The sequence below is a fragment of the Megalobrama amblycephala genome, linkage group LG14 (assembly GCF_018812025.1).
Source record: "Megalobrama amblycephala isolate DHTTF-2021 linkage group LG14, ASM1881202v1, whole genome shotgun sequence".
Taxonomy (NCBI): domain Eukaryota; kingdom Metazoa; phylum Chordata; class Actinopteri; order Cypriniformes; family Xenocyprididae; genus Megalobrama; species Megalobrama amblycephala.
The window spans coordinates 31,436,640-31,464,414 of NC_063057.1; the positions used below are offsets into that span (position 1 = coordinate 31,436,640).

A 27,775-nucleotide genomic window follows, 5' to 3' on the forward strand; every position below is an offset into this window, starting at 1 on the left:
GTCTTTACAATGTAAGTGAATCAACACTGAACTGACTTCAGCTGAACAATGACACTATTTTCTTTTAGAGCTGTACAGCCAAAATGAACCCTCTTTGCATTACTGATCATCATGTACCTGTTATCACTGTAAAGCTGCTTTGACTATACTATACTATACTAGACTAGACTAGTATCTGTGTAGTATAAATTGCAATTGAAATAAAGGTGACTTGATTTGATTTAGGCCGGACCCAACATGAAGACGTGATGCTGAAGCAGAATGAATCTCTCACTGACTCTGAACTTTGTTTTTTGTGTGTGTGTGTACTGTATCGTGCTTTTCATTTAGAGTTTTCTTTGACCTTTTAGTCATTTGCATTTAGACTGCTGTATGTTTGCAGTATGTAAGTACTGTATATACAGACATTCAATAGTATATAATATTGAATATAATACTGTACTTGCAGTACATACAGTATACTTTAAATTCACATTACTTTCTATACATTCTATGATTTCTATACATTTTATGTAATGGCAAAATGTATTTACTGTGTTACAATATACTTTTTTTCTGTAACCTCATGTTCTGGATGTTGTGTTTTCCATGTTTTAATGTAGTGTCTAATGAATGATCTGTAGTGTTTATATATTGTTTAAATGTGTGTATGATCTGAAAGCTTTGTTTGATTTTGCCATAAGAGTCAGAGGTTTTGTGAAATTAGTTTGAAGATTGGATTTGTGTTTAATGTTTTGAGAAAATGAGTGATGGTTTCAAGAAATGTGTTTTAGCAATTGTGAAATACTGTAATACTGCCTTTCTAATGCTCGAACATGGGCTGGCATATGCAAATATTGGGGGCGTACACCCCGACTGTTACGTAACAGTCGGTGTTATGTTGAGATCCGCGTGTTTTCCGGAAGTCTTTTAAACAAATGAGATTTACATAATAAAGAGGAAGCAATGGGGTTTGAAACTCAATGTATGTCTTTTCCATGTACTGAACTCTTGTTATTCAACTATGCCAAGATAAATTCAATTTGTCATTCGAGGGCACCTTTAAAGTATATAATACCACTATTTTAAATTGTAATAACATAATTTTGAAGCAAAAACTCTAGTCTACAACCTCCAATACCCGGAAGTCCTGTGAACACAGATTTAATATACTTTTTTGGCCTTATTTCAGTGACTTAAGTTTTTTTTTTTTTCATTAACCACGCATAAACGTTATTCCTTCAAAAACACAAACATGTACATACATGTTCCTCACATATTATTGTAGCCTAGTTTGTGCTGAATACAGTGTAATGACACTTTTGTCATTTATATGTTTATGAACAACTGAAAAAAGCACAAATGTCAGGGCATGTCAAAAATCCTCAGACCCCTGAGGGTTAAAAGAAAATATCTCTGTTTGCATTGAACTTTCAGCACTGTAACTTTGCAGATACTGTTTATTCTCAAGCAGCAACATTACACACTAACTAAAGTTAAAAAATTGAAATCGCATTGAACCACCCCTTTAAATCTCCGCCCAGTCTCTCTGCATGGCTGTCAGAAAATAATGGACAGACGCAGTTTTGACAAGAATAAACTTATTTGAACTTTACAATAAACATCTTTCTTTAGAACAGTTTATTTAGACTTAAATAAAACCTTGTGTGCAATTTTTTTATTTCCAATATTGCACGCTTAACTTTAAACCTGGATGATGTGACTTGTTTAACACGATCAACCCAGTTATTTTTCAACTCTGGAAGTATTTTTTCTTTTTAAAAAATAATTTGATCAAAGACTGGAGATTGCATCGGAAAGTAAAGTAGCCTAAGTGAGTGAATAATAATAATAATAATAATAATAAGTTTTATTTATATAGTGCCTTTCCAGAGCTCAAGGATGCTTTACAGTGTACAATTAACAAGGAAGAAATAATACGAGAAGACAATGATGAGAAACAATAATGGACATGGAAGTATACAGAAAATAGAGTCAAGTACAAAAATACAAAACAGGACATAAGAGACATAACATTCAGAGAAATATTAGTAATAATGCAGAGCAATCAATGAATCAAATCAAGAGGTATAACATTCAGAAAACAGGTGAGTTTTGAGTAATGATTTAAATTCAGAGGTATTATTAACACAACAGAGTGAGCAGGGGAGAGAATTCCAGAGTTTTAGTGAGATAGTGGCGAGGGGGGCGTGGTTCTGCGAAGTCTGCAGCGGGAGAGAGAGTCAGGAGTTGAGTGAGTGGGTTAAATGCAAATGACAAACACCTGTCTCTTGTTTCAGTAATTGGTGTGGAGAGAGTATATAACGCCAGGAGAAACAGGAGTGGCTGAGAGAGAGAAGGACTACTGACTGCTACCCACGCTTGGATATTGAAACACTACTGGAGAAGAATTGTGATTTATTTTTGTGACCGTTTTGTGCCTGTCTGCACACCCTTTTGTTTGTGAAAGAAACCTGAATAAAAAGCAGTCAGTAGTCAAGCCGACCCTGTCCTCTTCCTTCCGAACTTTGCTACAGCGACGTAGGTGAAAGAATGCAGATTTGGTAATAGAGGTAATATGAGACTGAAAAGAGAGGGTGGAGTCAATGATTACACCTAAATGTTTAACAGTATTGGATGTTTTGATGTGAGAACCAGCAATTTCACAGGTGAGATTGGTAGAAATATTGCTGGTAAGTGTGGGAGTTCCAATGAAAAAATCTCAGTTTTGTCCATGTTGAGTTTCAGAAAATCTGAATTAAGCCAATCTTTTATGTCTTTTACACAATCAGAGATTTTGTCTGTTTGGGGAGGTAGAGTAGGTGTGCAGATTGAGTATAATTGAATGTCATCAGCGTAAAAATGATAGTTGAGACTGGGGCTGGGCGATATATCGCATGCGATTGTCACGCGCATTTCGTCAGTAAAGCCGGTTCCCTGATTACCGCTAAATCACCATCACCTGCTTTCAAATGGAGCGGCATTTAATAGACAGAGCCATACATCACTGACAAGCCACGCAATATCGCGTTCATATCGCAGATGAATCGCCTTCGATAATGAACGCAATATTGCGTGGCTTGTCAAGCAGGTGATGGTGATTTAGCGGTAATCAGGGAACCGGCTTTACTGACGAAATGCGCGTGACAATCGCATGCAATATATCGCCCAGCCCTAGTTGAGACCATGACGTTGTAGAATCTGACCAAGTGGTATGATGTAAATTATGAATAATAAAGGCCCGAGAACAGATCCCTGGGGAACACCTCGCTTCAGGGGGACAGTAGGTGATCGAAAGTCCTTAACTGAGATGTAAAATTGTCTGTCAGAGAGATAGGAAGAAAATCAAGAAAGAGCAGAACCAGAAATACCCAAATCAGAGAGACGAGAAACAAGTAATTCATGGGAGACCGTATCGAAGGCAGAGCTGAGGTCGAGTAGCAGAAGTATAGACAGAGAACCAGAATCAGCAGAAAGCAGTAGATCATTCACAACCTTTACAAGTGTAGTTTCAGTACTATGGAGGGGGCAAAAACCCGATTGAAAGCAATCGAAGAGATTTTCAACTAGAAAAGACTGGAGTTGGGAGGCAACAGTGCTTTCCAGTAATTTAGCTATGAATGGTAAATTAGAAATAGGACGGTAATTAGATAGAACTGAGGGGTCGAGGTTGGGTTTCTTGAGAACAGGGGTAACTGCAGCAGTTTTGAGTGGCAGAGGAAATTAAGCAGAGGTAAGAGATGTATTGATGAAGTGAGAGATAGGTGCAGAGATGGAAGAATGGCATAGTTTCAGGAGAGAAGTTGGAACAGGATCAAGTTGACCGGAAGAAGTGTTGGATTTCAAGATTAAATTAGAGACAGAAGATGGGGTTGTCAAAGAAAAACAAGACAGAGTTTGACTGGATAGATTTGGTGGATAGTTGAGCTTTGTATCAGTAGAGAAGTATTGGTGGATGGCATCGGTCTTTTTAAGCAAATAATCCAGAAAAGAACAGCAAAGCTCATTAGAAGCTATGGAGTCTTGAGGTGGAGGTTTAGTGAGCTTATTTATTGTATTGAATAATGCTTTTGGCCTGTTACTTGATTTATTAATTGTGGCAGAGATAAAACTAGAGTGAGCCGAGATGAGAGCAGATTTGTATATTTTGAGATGATCAAGAAATGATAAATAATGTACAGTAAGACCGGTTTTTCTGTAGAGACGCTCAAGTCATCTACCAGTAGCCTTAAGAATATGGAGCTCAGGGGTACATCAAGGAGAAGAGTGGGAAGAAGGGACACTTCTGGTCTTAACAGGGTATCTGCAGATATGAACAAGTTAAATATATGACTTTTTAAGACCTTTTTAATACCACCTTACATGAAATTTAAGACCAAACCTGCGATGGAAACACACACACACACAATATATCAGGCATGTGATCAGCTAGAGATAAAAAAAGCAGGAAAGTTTGACCCTGCACCCAAGCCATATCGAGAGACCAAATAATCGCCAAGGGACATTCTTAAACACTTAACATGGCTTAATATACTAAGACAGTGATATTAACAGAGCAAACTCACTATACATCATATTAATAAAGTATACTATGTAGACCTAAAAAAATTAGTCCTGAATGATCTCAACGCGTTTAATAACACGTTAAGCCTTTTCCTCCCAGAAGAAAGAAGACAGTGATATTTTAACAGACCAAACTCAGTGAACATCATACTAATAAAGCAGTTAGTCCACAATGTGAACGCAACATGTTTAAATTCACGAGCGTTTTCATCACATAGAAAACTGTTGAGAAACGTTGCTTAATGTAGCCTACTGATATATAAAAAAAGAAGATCAAATTCGACACAAACCAATTTTTCTTTGTATTATGCTTTAATTATTAGTATAGTGTTTACTAAGTTTGGTCTTTTAATGGCACCGTCTTTTTCTTTATGGGAGTAAAACGCATGTAAATGTGTTGCATTCATATTCTGGTCTCATCTAGTTTTCTGTGCTTATATGCGCTTTATGGTGTCAGTACAGTACAGTGCAAGAGTTCAGACCCTAAAGTTTAAGCGATTAAAAGCAACATTTTAAGTTTAAGTTATTAGCAAGCAGCATTATTTAGAGAAACTGCTTGACATCACTAACCAGTCTATTATTATTATTACAATAATAAGCATTAGAACTGAAATAAAAGTGTAGTGCAACCTTCCTTAGCAAGCATATGACTGAGCTCTCGCAGTTTACAGGTTTGTAATTCAGCCGCAGCAGAATTGTTCAGTGGTGTAGTTCTAAAAAAAATAAGTGGTGTAGGTAGGCTACTATTACCCAGACTATAGCATAAGCTTATCAGTTTGACAGAATTTTATACTTCATTGTGTCATAAGAAGTCAAACTACATCATTTTCCATTTGTTATGAAAAAAAGCAACCTACATAGCCTATAGAAACAATAAAACATGTCACAGGTGTAATATAAATTTAGTGAATATATTCCCTTAATAGATTATAAATTCTACAAGTTAGCCAAATTTACCATAATTACTACAATAAAACTATATAAATTCTAGTAAGGGTGGTCATGAATAGTTTAAAAAGCTCCCTAATAAATGTTGGCGCAAGATGATGTTTGTCCTCTTTTCAGTCTTTTGTTAATTTTGTTCAGCAGTCTCATGTTTGACTTTCTCTATAGCGTTTAAAGTGTTTAACTCTCAATAGAATTCAAATGGATCGCACATTTTATCATCAATGTCGAGATGGCTCGTGGAAAATGACCGTGATTTTAACAGTAAAAGACTGTAAAAATGCTGCGGTGAAAAACTGTCAATTGGTTTACAGAAAGTTCCTGTACTATATACGGTGAATAACTGTAATAGATCTAACGGTACATTTAATGTAATTTTACGGTAAAATACCGTTAAATTCACAGTTTTTGGAAGTGAAAAATAACAATTCATTGTAAAATTTACAATGAAAAACCGTAAATTGACATTCCCACAATTCCCTGCGTGACACTTCACATTTGATATATTTTCGTTGAAATAACTCTTTCTTCTTAGTTTTTCTCATTTTTTTCTAATCAGTTATGTACATTAGGGTTTTATGTTTCATCTAATGTTGTTAAATTAATGTTTATTGCATTTGAATGAAATACGTTATTTTACCGTAAATTTAACAGATTTTTTTTTACGTTGCAACTGTATTTTTTACGGTAAAGTTCTATATGTAGGCTATATAATTAATAGTCTTATTTACTCACCACCATATTTCTCACACCGTGACCGCTGCAGTGAGAGAAATGCGCTCAATGCACCGCTCAAAACACCAAGCGGCTTTGATCGGAGATCTCTCAATGCAGCGCGAACACGCACTGTGAAGCCTGTTTTTAGCAGACGATGAGCGAGAAAAGGTAGAATGACAGAAGTGCTCATGCACGAATTACAACAAAGAATCGTGAGTTTACAAAACAGCATTGGACGCACAGTTAAAGGGGAAGTTAACAGGACAATATTTTATTGACTTTCGAAGCAAAAAACAAGTGGGTATACGCAAATACTGATCTTTAGAAGTCGTAATACGCAAACAGCCCTGAGCAAAAAGTAGACATACGGCATATGCGTGCGTATCGCCCCGAGTACACCACTGGTTCATATGCTTCTAATGTTTTACAGCAGGGGTCATCAACTATATTTGTCCAAGAGCCAGAATTCTTTCTCTGCAGACACTGTAAGGGCCAGATACTCGTAATATAAAATAAAATTCGAATTGTATCCTAATATGTTATTTGATATACTAATTCTAATTCCAAATTTATGTTATTTTTTACATATTACCTGTACTGCAGCAAGCCACCAGGGGGCGATAGCGATATTTTAGGCTTCATATTTGTGAGGCTGTCAAGCTGTCCATCACTGTCACATGCAGGTCGGTGGGTTGGTATTCGATTTGAAAATTTGACATTCGAATATTTGTGTTTTTTTTTTTTTTTTTTGCACACCTGGGATCCCCCGCGAAACGGTTCTCATTCCCCCTTGAATAAGGCCGGCGACACACTGGCTGCGTGAGCGTCTTAGCTGCGTGGAGTGTCCATTTTTATTTCGGCTCCCATATTTAACAGGTTGGAGTTTGCACACTGAGACACGCGTAAAACGCGTGCATGCTAGAAATAGAACCGATGCATGTTCCAGCAACGGGAGTGTTCTCTGGCTAGAGCGCAGAACAGCGGAGTTTGTATGGACCGAAGTGCATGTCTGAGCTTGTGTTTTGTTGCTTTGACATTGTGGAAAATAGAATAATAGAAAAAAAATGTATTAGCATTTTTACCCGTTATTATCAATCTAAATTAATCTCGTTTTTAATTTAACTTAATTTCGTTTTTCTTTATTTAAATTTCGTTTTTCTTTAATTAAATTTCGTTTTTTCTTTATTTAAATTTCGTTTTTTCTTTATTTAAATTTCGTTTTTTCTTTATTTAAATCTACCCTTACTGTGCCAATTTGTTAGTCAGAAAAATATTAGACTACCTTAAAAGTATTGCTTAATTTAACAGACTAGTGATGGGAAGTTCGGTTCTTTTCCATGAACCGGTTCTTTCGGACAGTTCGGTTCAATAAACCGGTTGAAAAAGCCAGTTCACCGGTTCTTTTACGCTCCGACGTAATGACGTCATCCGCGATGACGTCGTCTATCGCGGCCCGGGATGAAAAAACTTAACACATTCAAATATATAAAGTCAGTAATCATAACATCAGTCAACTAAAACATTATAATCTGAAGCGTTTCTTACAATTTAGTTTTGCATCTAAAGCATCCAAACACATGACATATACAGGCAGTGATGTGCAAACAAAGTTTTACAGTTATAAAGTAAATAAATTAGTCTTCATCAGAGCAGAAACCATGATCCTCTTACATTACGATTTATTTGTAATTAAATAAACTTACGTTTCGCCAGATTGGCCCCTCATTCGAGTCCTCTCATAGCATCAGTTGTCCAAGTTAACCGGTGCTGTGATGTTACTGTTCTGTAGCTTTAGATCACACGCTGAATCACGCATGCGCAGTATCATCAGCTCACCGGTTCTCAAATCGAACACGTCCGAAAGAAGCGATTCTCGGTTGTGTACTGGTGATCCGAAAACCGTTGCAACCGATTCTACTCGAGAACGAGATTGAGATTCGAGAACCGCGAGAGCGATTCAAAAGGAGTCGCTTGTTTGCTCTTGCTGTAGTTATATTTATATCACCTTGTTTAGAAATTAAATAAACTAAATATCCAGTAAATAAACTGGATTATTTATGAAATAAATAAATGTTTCCAATCTTTAAAAAAAAAATAACTTGAAAGCACAACTGCACAACTTCCACTATATTGCTTTTTAAATAACATTAATATAGAAAAAATAATTTGTAGAACTATTTCTGAACATTAGTTTGATCTGTGTACAAAATATTATGTTCATGTTGGCATGTAGTTTATTATGTACAGTATTATGTACAGTATTATATGCTATCAATCTGCTATGGTGTATTTGGAAAAGCACAAAAAACATTTGTATTTTGAATTAAGTCATAAACATATTTCCAGTATGTTTTATATTATCACACTGTCCGATGTTCAACAAAACTTGACTAACGTGCTTTTCGTTCTCTTGAAAAGTTAAACGCATGCGCAGTATCATCAGCTCACCGGTTCTCAAATCGGACACGTCTGAAAGAAGCGGTTCTCGGTTGTGTACTGATGATCCGAAAACCGTTGCACTATAACAGACCTGTGTGTGTGCGTTTTATATCACTAGTGCAGTGTCCGTTCTCATAAGCCTTGTCCGCGTGAGGTGCGCCGCTTCCCGCTCGCGCTGTTCTGACTGTAGTTTACTAAAAGTTTATTAATTCTGAATGTGTCGCGTCTCGCGTGTCCATCTATATTGCACCAAATGCAACACAGCACTCCCTTGTGAAGTCGATTGGATGAACTGTTCTTGAAATAATACAAATGCAAACGGACATACAGACAAAGATTCCTGCCTTTATTAGAGAGAAAAATATGTTCAGCCCCTCTCTCCGAAGCTTCGAATGGTCAATGTTCATTACTACCGAAGCTTCAAGCTCAAAAAATGGTATTCGGACCAGCCCTAAACTTTTTCCTCTTACAAGGCTATTCCTGAATTCAGTATTATTCTGGGGGCCGGATGGAAATCTCTGGCGGGCCGCATTTGGCCCGCGGGCCGCCAGTTGACGTTGCATGTTTTAAAGGGTCTGAACTCTTGCATTGCGTAAGCACTGATAACAGCTAATTGACGATATCAGGGTGTGTAACAGGTGGTGGTGCTTCTGGGTCTTTCGCAGATCGCACGGGTCGATGCTGTTAATGTCAAGCATTTTCTCTAAATGACGCTCCTTTGGCGGCGTTATTTAGTCTCCCGAGCTCCTTTCATTTTTTCCATCTCCATTTATTCCCATAAAGCTGCTCTGTATTGCAAAATTTATTTATTAAATTAATCTGCTTTCTCTCTCTGATGCGCTTTATCTCGGGTTCGCTGAAGAAGTTACCATAGCAACGGATAGTGTATCCTGCTAATATGGCGGCGCCTTCTCGAAATGCAACGCGGAGTGAAAACATCGTGACGTAACTCCTCATTCTCTATTAGAAAACATAAAACATAACATACATAAAACATATAAATCATCTTACTGATCTGCATGATTCACATGGGTCATGATTTTAGACCTAAAAAAACGGAATTCCGGATATATTCCGTCACATTACCTCAAAAGAAGCATTCAGATGCTCGGCGTGTGCGTACCGCTTTAATGCCCATTGTACCCAGTTTAAAACATTTTCTACAAACGGTGCAGTTTGCCTCGTAGATATTTACCAGCACCGGCCTCAACCACCAAGAGAATTCGTCTTTCTCGAGCCATAAATCATTACATTTGCGCTTACCTGCTACCTCAATTCTCTCTGATGACGCAACGCAATAACTACCGTGAGAAAAAAAAATCTTCTGTCCAATGATCAGTCAGTCATTGTGTCTGTCAGACTATAGTTTTGGGGTAATGCAACGAAAAATATTTAAGACCCCAAGGTACGCTGGTTAGTTATAAAATTGCGTCTAAAAAATACACGAAACCGGACGGAGACATTTCACTCGCTAAATTCGCATACGGAATTTAATACCTCCCTTGTGAAAATTCAAGACATTCCATACAATTTAAGACTTTTTTAGGCCTTAAAAAAAATACATTTGTATTTAAGACTTTTTAAGGATCCGCAGGGACCCTGCTTAATAGGAGCATGCTGCTGTAAGATTTCAGAAATTATGAAGTGCTAGTTAGATAATATTATGGAGGGAGAAGAAATATCAAAGGCATCTGAAAGGTTCGAAGAGACAATAGAGGTACAGAATGATGCAGGATCAATAGCTTTCAGATTGCGGTATGAAATAACAGTTTTAAGGGATTTCTTATGCACAGGCAGACTTAAGCTAAAATCAAGGAGTTTGTGATCAGAGATACCAGTATCAAAAGAAGAGATGGAACAGATATCAACCCTTGATGTACAGATCAAGATCAGATTAAGGATATGACCATGAGTATGGGTAGGAAAATGAACATGCTGAGTCAGATTAAAACATTCAAAAACAGACAGTAATTGATTAGTGTTAGAGCAAACAGTATCGACATGAATATTGAAGTCACCAAGCAGGAGAATGGGAAATGACAATGAACAGGCAAGGGTTAACAGTTCACTGAGTTCAGAAAAAAAGTTGGACAGGGCTTTAGGAGGACGATATAGCAAGTTAATTATAAGATAGTCAGCCTTCAATACCATATATTCAAATGTATTGGTGTCATGAAAATGAAGTTGCGTGAGTCGGAGATTGTCCCGGTAAATGACAGTGAGACCACCCCCTTTACCATGCAGACGAGGTCTGGACAGATACTTATATCCTTCAGGTGCGAGCCCAGCTAACATCAGACCAGCGGGCCACTGGCGGCCCACCGGTGGCAAAGTGGGCGGCCCACCGGCGGATGCCACCAGCGGTTCACTGGCGTTTTGCTCATCGTTATTCCAGCGGTCCACCGGCGGCAGCCGCCACTTTTCCGACGGTGGTCCGCTATCGAGCCGCTGGTTTATAATAAAGGTTTTCTGGCGGCCCGCGGTCGGTCCACGGTTTATAATAAGTTCCTTATATTACCCACTGTCCTTCCACACTATAATGAATAATGTACACAACTCTCAATAGCAGTTGCAAATTTATTTTTAAATACATTTTCAATGAACAGATCAAATAAATACATACATTTATTCTTTTATCAGATGTTTTTATCTAACGTGAATATTAGTCAAGTAAATTATGAGCATTAAATTCAGGTTTATTTCTAAATTAACCTTGGTTTTACTACAGCATTGGCAGTAAAAACAACAAAATGAACCATGGTTTTACTACAACTATGGATTATCAATGATTGTTGAGGAAAAACCATGACTACAAAACACATGGTTTCAAAACCTATGGTTACTGGTCATGATAACCAGAATTTTACTCTAGTATTACTGCAATATTACAATAGTAGAACCATGGTTTGAAAAAAAAAAAAAACATAGTTGCTACAGTTTTACCATAGTAAAACCACATAATGCTTTTTACAAAATATATTAGTTTCAAAGCAGCTTTACAGAAAATGCGTGTTCAAGATTATACAATAGCAAAATATCCTTTAATCAGCCAGACTGAGACTCACTGAGGTGCATCTTCAAGCAAAAAAGTACCAGTATTGTCCATATGACAATAGCTCTAAGATAAAGTCAATTTAAAATCATGTGTTTTAAGTCGTGTTCAGTTAAACAGACAAAAGGATCTTCAACATTTTTAAAGGGCAAGTTTGCAGATTTTGAACACACTTTGTATTGTTACAATGTTGGTCATATGTAAATGAAGAATGTTTAATCTTTCTCTGAGTTACATGTACTGAGATATATGGAAGCTTGTTTCCGCCATGAAATAAAAAATTAAAGTAATTGCAAATTTTATCTCACAATTTTGACTTTTTGTCAGAATTGCGAGATTTAAATATCACAATTGTGAGTTATAAAGTCAGAATTGCGAGATATAAAGTCAGAATTGCGCGATATAAAGTCAGAATTGCGCGATATAAAGTCAGAATTGCGCAATATAAAGTCAGAATTGCATGATAGAAAGTCGCAATTACCTAGGGCTGCACGATTAATCACGATTAAATCGCACACAATCTGGCAAAGGCCATTTGGAGCCATTGTTCATTGACAAGCTATGCATAAAAAAAATGAATTGCAGCCTTTGCAATTTTATAATCGCACGAAGAATCACGTTTAAGCGATAATCGCATTTAAAATCAATGATTTTTTCCGTATTGTGTGATAAATCATGCAGCCCTACAATTACTTTTTTTATTTAGTGACGGAAACAAGCTTCCAAAGAGATATCCCTGTTTATTTGTCAGCAAAACTGTCATGCAAACCTTCCCTTTGAGACACTTGCCCAGTTTCACAGACAAGGCTTAAAGGGTTAGTTCACCCAAAAATTACATTTCTGTCATTAATTACTCACCCTCTTGTCGTTCCATACCTGTAAGACCTTTCTTCATCTTCGGAACACAAATTAAGATATTGTTGATGAAATCCAATGGTTTTTGATCCACACATAGGCAACAACGTCATTGCACCTTTGGACATCCAGAAAGGTAGTTGAAAACATAGTTAAAATAGTCAACGTGACTACAGTGGTTCGATCTTATTGTTAAGTGACGAGAATACTTTTTGAACCACTGTTGTCACGTTGACTATTTTAACTATGTTTTCAACTTCCTTTCTGGATGTGTTCTGATTGAAGATTGAAGTTCTTATGGGTGTGGAACGACAAGAGGGTGAATAATTAATGACAGAAATGTAATTTTGGAGTGAACTAACCCAACTGAAAGCATATCTTAAAATACGTTAGTGTCATTGTTTTGTGTCAAGATGCACAACAGTAATGTTTTTTTATTATTTTCTAAAGCATGTTTAAAAAAACTAATTAAATGTCCTAATTTAAATAAGACCTAATCCTGACGTAATCTAAGCCCTGTCTGTGAAACGGGACCAATAATTACAATATATAAGGATAATATCTGGCAGTTTTGCAAGTCCATAGTTTCCATCATCTGAAGTCTTCAAAAGTGAGGTTGGATCCAAACTGGAGCTGCCGTAACCTCTAGTAACCTTGCTGGGCATCCTGAGATAGAAAGAGCAACAGGAGAAAGATTAGAACTACCTTCTTTAATGGACTTTGCTACTCGAGAAACATTTCTGATTATTATCAGTGCTGAAAACAGTTGTGCTGATTAATATTGTTGTGGAAACTGTTTTAAAAGTTTAAACTAATTTTTATTCTTTTTATTATTATTATTTTTTCCACAGGATTCATTGATCTCAAACCTATAAACTGTAGTGTACTCTAATGGGTCAATAAGATTTTTTTTTTTTAATTCACATTTTTATTCAGCAAGGATGCATTAAATTGACCAAAAGTGAGAGTAAATATTTCTGTTTCAAATAAATGTTGTTCTTTTTTAACTTTCTATTCATCAAAGAATCCTGAAAAAAAAGTAGTAAAGTAGTACAACTGTTTTCAACATTGATAATAATCATAAATGTTTCAGCAAATCATCATATTAGAATGATTTCTGAAGGATCATGTGACACTGAAGACTGGAGTAATGATGCTGAAAATTCAGCTTTGATCACAGGAATAAATTACACTTTACTATATATTCACATAGAAAACAGCTGATTTACACTGGAATAATATTTCAGAATGTTGCTGTTTTCACTGTATGTTGATCCAATGAATACAGCCTTTGTGAGCAGAAGATACTTCTGTTAAAAACATTAAAAATCTTATCGACCCCACACTTTTGAACATTAGTTTAAGAGGGTTTACTTACTAGTCATGTGGTCTGACAGGAACTTTTTTATCCGCTCCAACTCTGCTATGGTGCAGAGCATCAGCAGGGAAGTATCTAGGAACACAAACAATTAGTCACAGACCCAACAATATTATTATTCAATGCCAGGTTTATTTAAAGAAAAGAAGCTACAGAAGAAAAAGAAGAATACACATAAAATAACAGAATTTATGTTTTTTTAGGTTTACTTATTCATTAAATATTGCTCATACAGTGTCACTTACATTTGGATGTCAAAGCCTTTTTAAAAAAATTAAATAAAAAATGTAAATTTGAGAAAATAAAAAAGAAGAAAATGACAGATGCATGGTTTAGGTGAAAAATATTGTGGAAGAAATGTATATGGAGTTATTTGGTGAGTTTCCTCAGCTCACCTGTGTCTCCTTCTTCTGTCAGCAGCTTCCTTCAGAAATGTTGAAATCTTCGGAGCTTCCCCTCTGTTGTAGAGGGGCTATTTTGTCGCTGCTGAAATCACAGAACAATGTTTATCAATATTTGTTTACCATAAGAGCTCAAAACGCTTTTGAAAACTTGTGCTTCACTCAAGTTACGTCACCGATTAACTAGGCTACATTTACATTTATAAATTAGCCAGCTTCTAATCACCCATTGACAGCAAAACCTTTATAAAAATATATTTTTATATCAAAACCTCTCATCTACACCTAAAGATGTGATTAAAAGCCTAAACTATCATAAACAAATCAATCGATAGTTAGCCTAACGTTACCTCTTCTGAAAACGGGATGCTAACGGAGATGCTAACGGAGTTTTTCGAAGACACTAAATCGTTTCTATAAAGTAAATATTCAACATAATTGTGTCAATTACATGTTAGAGAAGTGTCAAGAACAGTTGTGTGTATTATTTGTGTGATTTTAGCGACTAAACTCACCTGAAAGAAGTGAAAACAACAGCGAGAGACTGCTGTTTTTGCTGCTTGTCAGTTGTTGTTTGTCCGTTTCCATGGCAACTCTGCGCTGCTCCTGTGTTTGAAAGCGGTTCGAATGTTCAGCGCGCACACGCATTAAAACACGCCACAGTTAATGCAGCATTTACATAAATAAACACCTAGAATTAAAACATTACATTAAAAAAATCTCATTAATATTAAATCATGAATTTAAAACGCATTTTGTAGTTTTGTAACCCGTTCATAGGAGCAAAATGCCACCCCCAGCACGTGATAGTGGAACAATTGTGGCACTTTTATAACTTAATAATTGTATAACTTAAACTTTTATAACTTAATTATTTATTGTTGTTTTTACAAACATTTAACCACGTTATTTTGTTTGAAAGTGTGCTCATAGGCAGTTATACCAAGCTTTTGATATAGATATTAGGTTAGTCTCAATATTTTTTTTATTCAGTGCTTTCGGATTCTTTTGTAACTGCAATAAATATAAAATAAATACACACTTAACAAAAAAGATGTCCTGTAAGCGCTCAGTAGAAACTGGACCGACTATCAGTTTGCCACTGGTGTACCAACGGTGGCCCAGCAGTGGCAAACCGCTGGTGGCGTGCCACCCAAAAAACGCTGGCAGACCGACGGCATTTTCAGATTGGTCGGCTTGCCGATGGTGTGCCGACGGTGGTCCGACCGTGTCTAGCCGCTGAATTTGTGCCGCCCAAAAAACGCTGGCGGACCGCCAGGTCATTGTTAGCTGGGAGAAGATTCAACTGCAGAAATTGATACAGAACTTGCAAAGTTTCAGTGAGAAGAAAAATGTCAAGCTTATTGTCAGTGATAATTTCATTGAAATAAGGGGCTTTGTCTGATATTGATCGACAGTTCAGGAGCGCAAAATGACGATGCAGGGAATTCAAGTTAGTGGTACGTTGCTGGGCATCAGTGAGATTGAAGAGCGATGTGTAGTATTGCCAGCGGGTAACTGTCTGGGCATGGACGACAATCTATGATTAGTCCAGATGCACAGAAGGTATCAGGCTTAGAGCAAAAGGTACTCCTGAGCGGTGTATGTATCGAGGGCACCGGAGAATCCCTAAACTCCGACAGGATTCATACGTCACAGAATCAAGACACGGGTGGCAATTCAAGCCATTTAGCTACGATGGTAAATATCCATTATGAAAGTGAGATAAAAAATGAGGCAGATAAGAGAAGAAAAAAGAAAAATTTTTGCCCGAGGCATGTTAGTACTGAGCAAATGCGAGCCGATCACAGGCAAAAAACACGTTAGCCAGACCCTGAATGCCACTTCACCAAAAACAACAAACCAAATAGGAGATAACACACCCAGATAGCAAGCGATTAAACGAACAGTGCAACCGACTGAGAGAGCGGTACCTCACCCATCAGAAGAGCCGAACATGGTGGAGACGTTAATAGGTAGAGGGTAGAGGTCTGCATTCCCGCGGGAACCGATAAGATTTCTTGCTGCGGGATTAAATTTTGAATGAAAGGCGGATTGCAGTCGGTAACTATAGTGTGCATTAGGCGGGAGCGGGCGGTCTTAAAATAACCCGGTCACTCCCGAGATGATTTGACATCCGCGCATCTGTGCTTGAACTTGAAGTGAACAAAACTATCTGCAGTGCTGGCGTTCACACATTCCCCAGTTCTCTGTCCTGAGAAACCTGGCAAGATATGTTCTTTGCATTAGAGATCTGCGCAAGTGCACTTTCAGAGAACATTCAACCTTTGTGATCAAATTTTTTGAGGAGAGACGTTCTGAAACGGTCGTCAGTCAGCGTCATTCTGTTCTTGCGTGGATGTTAAAAAAGATTTCATTTTGCAGTATAGCTAATAAGCCAACAGTATTTCTCTGACATTTTTAGGGTGTTGACAGCATCATAGACAAATAACAAATCTTGTATATATGCAACCTTTTATATTTGTTATCCCCAATCACTCTCTTTCTTAAGGGGAAGTTTAAACGCGAGATTTTTTGCGGGACCCGTCGGGTCGGGAAGAAAATCACTATATGCAGATAGCGGGTGAGTACAGAGTGAATTTTAGGTGGGAGCAGGTTCGTGCGGAATAGAACCATTGCAGGAGCGGGACGAAAAAACAGTCCCGCGCAGACCTTGAAGAAGTTTTTGGTGTGATAAAATAGAGTATAATATAGCAGAATACAATGTGTGGTACTTTACAATTAAAAACATATGCATGTCAGGAGTAGGCCTTCATGTACTGGAAAACATGTAGGCCTGATTCTAAATAGGGTTTGCTGTGCTTACAGAAATTTGAATCACAAAGCGTGCATGAATGTAAATTGAAGAGTCTATTTTGAGCTTGAAGAAAGAGAAAAATATGGTCAAATAACTTGGCCCCAGATCATATCACATAGTATAAATATGAGCCCAAAAGGGTGGGCAGACAGCTGTGTTTCTCTGCAGATGTAACAGGCTCCGCTTGTAATAAAGCGTGTATTCTGAATCAAAGATTTTGAGAAGCGTTTTGTTTTTATGAAAAGAAGAAACCACAACAACCTCTAGTAGAGGGCTCGCAGCAGCCCGACGGCAAGCTCACAGACAATGGGAGTTTGATAATGACAAGAGTCCAGTTCAAAGATCAGCAGTGAGAAATTGAGTAATTCAGACAGAATACTGACAAAAATAATCTGAACAGAACAGTGGAAAAACATGTAGCAAAACATACAAGCAGTCCAGCCTGTACCATGATGGTAGATGAACAAAATTAGGGTTGTAGGATTAGTCTCGAGTTGACAAAACCAAACCACTCCAATCTGGCTTTGTTGGTACCATCATGCTGATCATCAACTTTCTCTGTCAACTCAGGCTTTGATCCTGAGTTTGTGGAGTGTGTGCACATTTACACTAATGGAAAATACTTGTCTGTGAAAGAGGACAAATAAAAGAAATGATCTTTTTCTATCAGTGCAAGTGAAAGTTGTGAAGTTAGTTTATATAGTTGATAATATAGCGATAGAGACTTAAACATATAAGGTCACATGTAGTCATATTTAAAAAGTATATTTACACCTTATTTAGGCCTATATTACATATGATCTATATATATTAATATTCATTGAAACTAAGTGCTTAATAACTACTGTTACTCTAAACTTGCGTGTGTGTAATGGATTAATAAAAATATAGATCATATAATTATACAAATCATATATAAATTATATTATCATTAAAACCAGACAATTTCATTGTTAAATATTTGTTTTTACTATATAATGACCTTTAATTTAGAGGAAGAGAAACTGGGGCAGTGACTTTATTGTGTTGGATGTGTCAGCGTCTCTTTGTTTACATCTGATTGGTCCAATTTCAGTTTGAGATCTCTAAACCAGAATATAACCTGCCCCGGAGCAGGTTAGCCGTGGAGCGATAAACACCGCTAAAAGTCAAGTTACTTTCATGGTACCTAAAACCCAGGATTGGCGCAAACTATTCTGAAACTTACCTGGCTGGCCAGCTAATCCGGCTTCAGGGTACAGGCCCCAGGTGCAAAGCAGGAGCTCAGACGTGCACAGCGTTCTCGACCCGGAAGTGATTCCAAAAAAAGCAATGAAAGCAATAACATTGCTCAATTTGTATCATCTTTACTCTTATCTGGGGCCTGTACAATGATAAACTCAGGGTTATAGGATTAGTTTTGAGTTGACAAAACCAAACCACTCCAATCCGGCTTTGTTGGTACCATGATGCTGATCATCAACTTTCTCTGTCAACTCAGGCTTTGATCCTGAGTTTGTGGAGCACGTGCACATGAATGAGTGACATCAGTGGTGAACAGCCAATCACATGCCTTGCAACAGAGAGAAACTCTGATACACTTTTCGCGAGAGAGCCAGCATGATTCAAAACTCTTTTGCTGAAGGTTAAGAGATTGAAGAAAATTAAGAATTTAAACGCATTTACACACACAAAAAAATACTTGTCCATGAAAGAGGACAAATAAAAGAAATGATCTTTCTCTATCAGTGAAACTTGTGAAGTTATAGTTGCTTGTTAATATATAGCAATAGAGACTCATACATGTAAGGTCACATGTAGTCATTTTTAAAGAGTTATCTATTGATTCTACAGCTTATATGATCTGTATATATTAATAGTAATTTAAACTAAATGCTTAATAATAACTGTTAAACTAAAATTGCTTGTGTGAAATGGTTTAATAATAATATAGATCATATTCTAATTATATAAATCATAAAGTAATTCTAATTATCATTAAAGACAGACAATTTTATCTTTAAATATATCTTTCTCTATCAGTGCAAGTGAAAGTTGTGAAGTTAGTTTATATAGTTGATAATATATAGCGATAGAGACTTAAACATACAAGGTCACATGTAGTCATTTTTAAAAAGTATATTCACACCTTATTTAGGCCTATATTACATATGATCTATATATATTAATATTCATTGAAACTAAGTGCTTAATAACTACTGTTACTCTAAACTTCCGTGTGTAATGGATTAATAAAAATATAGATCATATAATTATACAAATCATATATAAACTATATTATCATTAAAATCAGACAATTTCATCGTTAAATACTTGTTTTTACTATATAATGACCTTTAATTTGGAGGAAGAGAAACTGGGGGCGTGACTTTACTGCGTTAGATGTGTCAGTGTCACTTTGCTCACATCTGATTGGTCCAATTTCAGTTTGAAATCTCTAATCCAGAACATAACCTGCCCCGGAGCAGGTTAGCCGTGGAGCATAAATTACTATGGTTGTAGAAAGTGTCCCCCTTTGATAAATGGACTCTCCCAGTCACCCTGTCATTCAGCGTGAAATGGACTATTCCAAAACTTTCCACCAGAGTTCGCGAAGTGACGGAGAAGAGATCAGGTGGTTGATAATGGGAAAAGGAGATCGGCTGAATATTGTATATAGTTGTAGTCTAAAGTAAATAGTTATAATCCAGATCGGAGGTGGTTTTTATTGATTGTGCGTGTGCGTGCATTACACTGTAAGTAATCATTACTGAGCATTATCAGCGCATGTTAAGATAAACGCTGTTCACCCAGCAAACAAGGGACGTCCCCCGGACGTTGTGAACGTCCGTTAAGGTCCGCAGTAGGTCCGCTTCGTAACGTTCGCTGACGGACGTTCGGAGGACGTCCGCGTTTGGTCCGCTTTTGGACGTTCGGGGGACGTCCGCGTTTGGTCCGCTTTTTAACGTTCGCTGGCGGACGTTCGGGGGACGTCCGCGTTTGGTCCGCTTTTTAACGTTCGCTGGCGGACGTTCGGGGGACGTCCGCGTTTGGTCCGCTTTTTAACGTTCGCTGGCGGACGTTCGGGGGACGTCCGCGTTTGGTCCGCTTTGAACGTTCGCTAACGGACGTTCGGAGGACATTCAAGTCCTTGCCAGTTTGCGAAAGTCCTACTGACGTCCCTCTGTCACGGATCGCGAAGCAAACAAATAGATCCAAGTGCAGCAGAAAAGGTGTTTATTGAGGGTAAATCCAAAGGGCGTAATCCAGGTACTGGCAGGGGTCGAAATCCATAAAAAGCAGTCCAAACATAAAACAAGGAACATGAAACAAGAAACCAAAAATAAAAACCAGAGAACACGAAGAACCAGGGCTCAGACTCAAGGGTGACATTCACAATGAACCACAAGAACAGAAACAACTCAGATTAAATACACAGACACTAATGACAAAATAACAAACAGCTGAGTGCAATGATGAATAGTGATTAGTCCGGGGAGTATGTATGGGAAATGTAGTTCATGAATAAGGTGAAACAGAGAGTCCGGGAAGGAGTGCCCTCTAGAGGCTGAAGGGCACTCTCACAGGTGATCGTGACACCCTCATCTGGTATTTCCATAACACTTGTAAAAAAAAAACAGCGTTGCCTTTTATCAACAGACCTGACACCTTGAAACTCAGACAAAGGGCAAATTAAACTAAACCTACTGGATTTAAAGGATTTAAACATGATAATGGATTTACAGAAACCATGATTGTTTTGTTGTGCAGGTTGATATTATGGCTTTACTTCAAGTTAAAATAGTAGGTCTATTTGAATTCGGGTCATTCTACAGAAAAGTCCACTTTTGGTATGACAAAATGTCTTAAAATGTATTTCTTTTTCTAACGTTTAATCTTAGACCACATTATTATATTAAACATTGACTTTATGAATACAAATGACAGCTTTATGATTTTTTTTATTATTATTATTTTGTGCATTTAAAGACAGCATGTACCATTTTTTTGTCACTGGTGTTACCATACTTCTCTGGCATTTTAAAAAAAATTATGAAATGATATTTCTCAATTTTTTTCAGCACATGCAGTCAGAGTTACAGAAAAAAAGATAATGAAAAAAATAAGGAGATTATGTGTGTCTTTTTTTTTTAATCAGTTTAGTTAAAAGTGATTGAATTTGTCACGATCACCGTCTGCCCCTGTCAAGTTTCGGACTACATTTCCCATCATCCCCCCTGCCAGTCACATGCTCACACTCCTCTCCAATCATCATCTGCCACATCCACCCTTGCACACCACACTGATCACCACACCCAGCTGCAGCTCATTTACAGGACTATAAAGGACTGTCACATACACCACCTCACCGCGAAGTCTTGATTACCTTGTGTGTCATTTCCGAGCGTTTATATCCTGTCTGCCTGTTGTTACTGTTCCTGTCTGTTACCCGTTCTTGACCCGTTGCTGCCTGTCCTGACCCTTGCCTGTTATACTGTTCTGTGAATGATATCCGCCTGTCCTGACCATTGCCTGTTTCCTGATTACGATTCTGCCTGTCCCTTGCTGTTCTCGTCTGATCCTGATTGACCCTGCCTGTATGACTACGACATTCTTAATAAAGCTTGCAAATGGATCTCTGCCGCAGTCCCGGTTCGTTACAGAATTATGCTAATTTAATTATGCATGTATTTGCTATAACAATGAAAATATTTGAAAAACAGTTATAAACAAGTAATGCAATCCTTTACATCTTAATTCTTGAGTGTAGCAGAATTCAATGAATGTAAAATTATTATCATGTCACATATGACATTTTATTTAATGTGACAGACAAAAAACAGTAACACCAGTGACACAATGAATCACCAGTGACAGATACATAGGACCAAAGATACCATACTTATTCTTCAACTATAATCAAGTAGAGGAGACTAAATTTTTACATTTTTTATACAATCAAAGACTTTTCATTGACACTTAGTGAAAGCAGTCAGTAAAAGATCATAAACAACATTTTAAAAATGTCTGTAAAATACGCTGTCCGTAAAGTCGCTGCTTCTCAGCTTCTCAGTTTAGCCAAATACCCTCAATTTAGCCATATCTGACCAAAGGAGGATTAACAATGGGGAAAAAAAGTTAGAATCACATTATTTAGTGCTATTTTATGCAAAATAACTAAATAAATTTGAATAAAGTTTTTTTCTATAAACAACACCAGTGACAGTAACACCAGTGACATTTTTCATGAAAAATGCATTTTATGGCTGCTGCAAGGTATCAATCCACATGTTGCCAATCATGGTATATTCACTAATATAAGTAGTTTAATCCATTTGTATTCTAGTTTTTTAAAATTCCCTAATAATAAAGTAGGTCACACCAGTGACTTCAACTAAAAGCTTCATATGAAATCATGATTTTCTAATTAAAATTTCTGATAACTGAAAAGAGAAAGTGGACTTTCCATTGGCCTTTCTTCACTGATCTTCAGGAAATAGGAAGAAGGTAGTCAATTGATGTCAACAGGGTGATTTTTATTTCAAAATAAGAGATTTTTGTTAAAGGTAACACCAGTGACACAACACCAGTTTTTTTTTAATATATTTTATAATATTTATTCAGCATTGGTTTTTTTAATGTCATTTACATAATATATTTGACAGTTATGCATACATTATTGTATTTAAACCCTGTTTCTGAGCTCAAAATAAAGCACTTTCCCACATGACTGTGGGGACGAGCACTTCTGTGGTGTTTGGAATTTTTATAATTAAAAAACAAATATTGCCACATTGATGCGCAAGAAGGTTTAATTGTTCAAATATTGTTTCATATTAAATATAAAAAAAATTGTAATCCTAAAGTGTTTAAGTGTAATATTTCTGTAAAGGGACAGAAAAGTGGACTTTTCTGTAGAATGACCCATTCATTGTAAAATGAAGTAAATATTAAAAATGAACAACTTTCATGTTAGCCTATGGGAAAAAATAATGGAGTAACTTCAACCTACTAACTAATTAAAGATGTCATCAGATCATGTGTGCTTTCAGCAGTTATCATTTTAAACATCAAAATCATGATGCCCCCCAATAGTAGGCTACTGAATATAAGATAGCCTATACAATTTATTATGTATTCACATGCATGAAGAAAATTTAATCCCATGGAGCTCTAAAATAATGTTATTGACTTCAATGAATGCAGCCAAAGAAAAGATGAAGAATGGAAAAGCATTTTGCTGGCAAAGAAACTGGAAAATAACACAGGTAAGACAATTCCTATACCCATAAATACCTGTCAAACATGGTTTTATTAAAGAAGAGTTACTAATAAAAAATTACTTTACTTTTTACACTTAAGAAAGGTATAGCATGTGGCAAAAAGTGTAATATAGCCACACTGTGAGATACAAGCAAGTGACGATCGAGTGACGTCATTCTTTAGGTTACGCGCATGTATCCATGGCAACGCTCAGCTGCGTCGACAGTTAACGGTCCTGCCGGTGATTTTCTCAGATGAGGCCTTGAGTTTTCTCTTTCGTCGGTCGAAAAGGTATTTAAAATTTTAGTTTAGCAGACATTAGCTACCATAACCACTGTTTATCTTGTAAAGTTTAAATTATATGACAAGATTACATTTACAAACGTTTGCTGAAGTTGTTGTCCGTCGCGGCTGACCGTTACGGCCTATCTTCAAATGTGCGCTAATCTTGGTCTCACGAATCCAAATTATCAGTAACAAATGTTTCTTAATAGACAAACGATACCTGAAACATTATTGAATGTGTTCATTTTGTCGTTTTAGGTTAGAAGCCATTGAAAAAACTGCCATCGGACTACCACAGCTGACAACGAGAGACGCGCGTGCACAACTGCATAACACACACACGGAAAGAGCACAACAATTATGAAACTGATAATTTATTATAAATAAATAAATAAATGTATTTTTCTCCTTACAACGTGTTTGTGTTCTTTTGTTAACCTAGAAGTAAAATAAAAAACAATAAGAGGACTTAATCGAAAGTCCCCTAAACGTCCGAATGGCCGCTGAACGTCCTGTGAACGTCCCCGTGAACGTCCGGAGGACGTCTTTGCGGACGTCCCCGGGACAGCCAGAGGACCCTACACATGGACGTTCGGGGGACGTTCGCAGAGGCCATTCAGGGGACGTTCTGGGGACCTTTTTTTGTTAGCTGGGCAGCCTGTATAGGTATTTAAATTGTTTGATCACTTGATTATGTTCTGCTGCTATGACGTTACTGAGATTCCATATTTATGTATGCCATTCGCTGTCAGTATTAGTTATATTTGTAACTTATAAATGCATATGCACGTTCGCATATCAGGTAGCGCGCATGCGCTCCTAATTTGTTTACATCTTAGTTTGCAAGGGCAGCAGCAGCCATGTTCACGTGCACAGCTCATGCCCAGTGTTAGCGCACACACATAGTTTGCATTGTATTGAACGCAAACTCCATTTATTCAAGTATTTCATAATAGATATTGTAATAGTGTTATATTTTTTCCATTATTGATCAGTATTTTATTAAGTAAGCTTTATTAATATTGTGTTTGTTTTATATATGTTTATATCCATATTTATATTTGTATTTTGTATTCACAGAACCACACATCTATGCACATATAATAAAACCAAGATTTGGATTATAATCTGAGTGAGACATCCTTGTTCTGACCGGACAAACTGTAGCCTTCAACCAAACCTGGACTAGCAATTAGATAAAGAATCACAAGATTTTTCAATGGTGATGAACACCGCTAAAAGCCAAGTCACATTCATGGTTCCTAAAACCCAGGATTGGCGCAAACTAATCTGAAATTTACCTGGCTAGCCAGCTAATCCGGCTTCATGGTACAGGCCCCTGGTGTCGTATAGCCTACCCTTGTTTAGTTAATGTGATATGTGTTCTTTTATTTCTTTAATACAAAGTCAGTGTTTCCCACAGGATTTTGTGAGACTGTGGTGGGTGGACACCTCTAGGGGGTCTGGGGGCATGCCCCCCGGAGGAAAATTTTGTACATTTTATATTTAAATGCATAAATCTGGTGCATTCTGAGAGCAAAATTGATGACTAGATCAATGAAGAAATTTGTTCTCTTGTAAACAATTTTGTGCTCTAAAAGTAATTTATTTATTGGTGATGGTAGGGCACATTAGTCACGTACACAACATATAGTAGGCTAAATAGTTCATAAGTGGTCAAACATGTAGAGTATACATTTAAACCATTAAAAATATGTAGCAAAAGAGGTTATCTTTGTTGAATTAATTTATTAGTGGGAGCCTGCATCTGTATTTGTGGAACTAATGGTCACTCTTTGATTTGTTAATCCAGAGTGCAAACACACCACTTCATTATAGATAAAAATAACAAATGAATAAAAATATATAATCATAAGCTGACCAATAAATAAATAAGTAAACTAGGTGAGTATATAATTCAGCAGCAAGAAACATTCTAGCCTAATTCTTGGGGGGAAAAAAAAAAAAACTTTGCACAGTAATTTTACAAATTCAAATGTTAATAAAAAGTTTAAAATTACTATTTGTATTATGAAATGAAAAAACTATATTAGATTTATATGTAAATAATTATTATTTTAAATGTATTGTGCAGCTTTTTAATGGGCAACAAGATATGATAGATACGACAGAACAAAATAGGCTATTAATAATCTTTCAGTGCGCAAAACCATGATAATATGAAACGCTTCAAAACAGCAGCAAAAACCGCTAATGCGCATCCGGGTGCAGAATGATGTGCCTGAAGCAATATCAAGTCAGAGCGCGCAGTTGCGCTGCGCATTGAAAAGTTCACGGTACAAAGTAAATCCCTGTGTATATCTGACTGCATCTAACAGTTTATTAATCATATGTTTCTTCTCACTTTTTTAAATTCCAGTTATTGTTCGTGTGACGCCATTTCATAGTCCTTGTGTTGTGCGATCTAACAGACATCCTATAGCCAATATGACGACATCGTTCAGAAACAGCAATAAACTCCAGCAGGATAAAGACATTTTATGTAAATCCACAGCCCTTTATCTACATATCAAGTATAATGGGAATATATCATATTGGAGAGTTTTACCGTGCTGACTGTCGTTACCGAACGCGACGCACTGTTTGAGTGCTGAATGATACACAGCTGTAGCAGGGGGAAGACGAGTTTCTGACCGTGAACTTATCGATGTACATATCCTTCTGTCCCTCACATGAAGCTATGGAATGGCTTCAGACGACTTTGAATATAGTGCACGAAAACTTAATTGGTGCTAGTCTACTTATTTTGCTCTGACTCCCACTTTTGCCATATAAAAAAGCGCAATTATCAGACGGTTATTTAAATATCGCGACAAACCTAATTTCCGTTTCAATTTGAGACTGTGGCGGGACAAATTAGAATGTGGCGGGCCGCCACAGTCTAGTCAATGTATGGGAACACTGAAAGTGTTCGGATTCTGCCGTTACATATTACACAAACAAAACAAATGCTTGAGCGCTCCTTTCAATCATGAAATGCGTTGAAATATTTTTTTCACCTTACAAGATTAATGTTGGGAAACTTAAATTGGTAGGTTAAGTTCTCTATTTGTGATTGATTGTACTTTTGTGGAATAAATCACAAAAATTCCATGCTGTGTGCACTGCAGTGATAGAGGCTAAAGTGAAAGTTCTTTTACACTATAAGTCATTTGACGCATCTGCCTTTCAAACGCACCTAATTTAAATATTGTGCAGGAAACAGAAATCCAATCAGTTATCCAGATACAGAGGCCACTTTATGTGATCAAATATAAATGCACTGTGTCCTGATAAGCTAATGATCTGATCTGCTTAATCGGATCACGGTGATCGCAAATTAATGCCAAGTGTAAACGCAGCCAAAGACACAAGCCTTGTCCAAATACCCACACTTGCGGTCTTTGCACTTGAACACTTGTCTACTTACATGACGTATTTCCTGTATTTGGCCCAAGTGTTCAAGTGGGCGTGAAGACCACAAGTGTGTGTAGAACTTTTGATTGCCCATTGGGACACACTTATAGTCTTGCAAAAAATTCAAGCATTTACAGCTTCTTTTTTATTATTATTATTATTTTCAGTACTTTGCATTTTAAATTACACTTCTAAATGTCTGTTCAGTGGTCGCTATGTAACTAACAGAAGACACAATATTAAAATTGTGGTGCTTCTTTGAGTGATAAAAGCAGTTGCAAATGGTGTATAAAATACAGATAGCATCAATAAATTGCGCAACCCTTGAAGAATTTGGTTCCAAAACGCAATAACTCCATTTAGATTATTTTGAGTAAAAAGGTGTTTTCTTTACCAAGAAAGCGGCAAGATGAAAACCACTATTGTCTGCATGATGGGATATGCTTAGCCTCGAAAACTGCTCAAAAGCGGTATTCAAGGTAGTGTGAGTTTAGTGTGCATTAAGGGCACTGCACTTGGGCATTTTTAAGACACGGGACAGCCTTGTGCACTTACTTCCTGTCGTATGCACGAGCCAAGACCACAAGTGTGGGTATTTGGACAAGGCAACAAAAACAGAACTTAACTAATATACACAGACAGAAATGACTAACAGCTGTGATGAATGAGATTAGTGTCCATAG

At 37.0% G+C, this 27,775-nt stretch overlaps 1 protein-coding gene and 1 long non-coding RNA gene across 4 annotated transcripts in view; both read right to left on the reverse strand.

Moving 5' to 3' along the window:
• LOC125245071 (guanylate-binding protein 1-like) overlaps positions 1-27,775 on the reverse strand; it is a 105,838-nt gene that overhangs the window by 70,082 nt on the left and 7,981 nt on the right. The gene's annotated exons all lie outside the window — the stretch shown is intronic.
• LOC125246209 lies at positions 13,125-14,974 on the reverse strand. 2 transcript variants are annotated; one of them, XR_007179769.1, is made up of 5 exons: positions 14,845-14,941; positions 14,680-14,743; positions 14,324-14,414; positions 13,929-14,003; positions 13,125-13,216 (listed from the first exon to the last, which is right to left on the reverse strand). It is a non-coding gene; the product is annotated as an uncharacterized LOC125246209 (long non-coding RNA). The 2 variants fall into 2 exon arrangements; XR_007179770.1 differs by lacking the exon at positions 14,680-14,743 and having other exon boundaries at positions 14,845-14,974.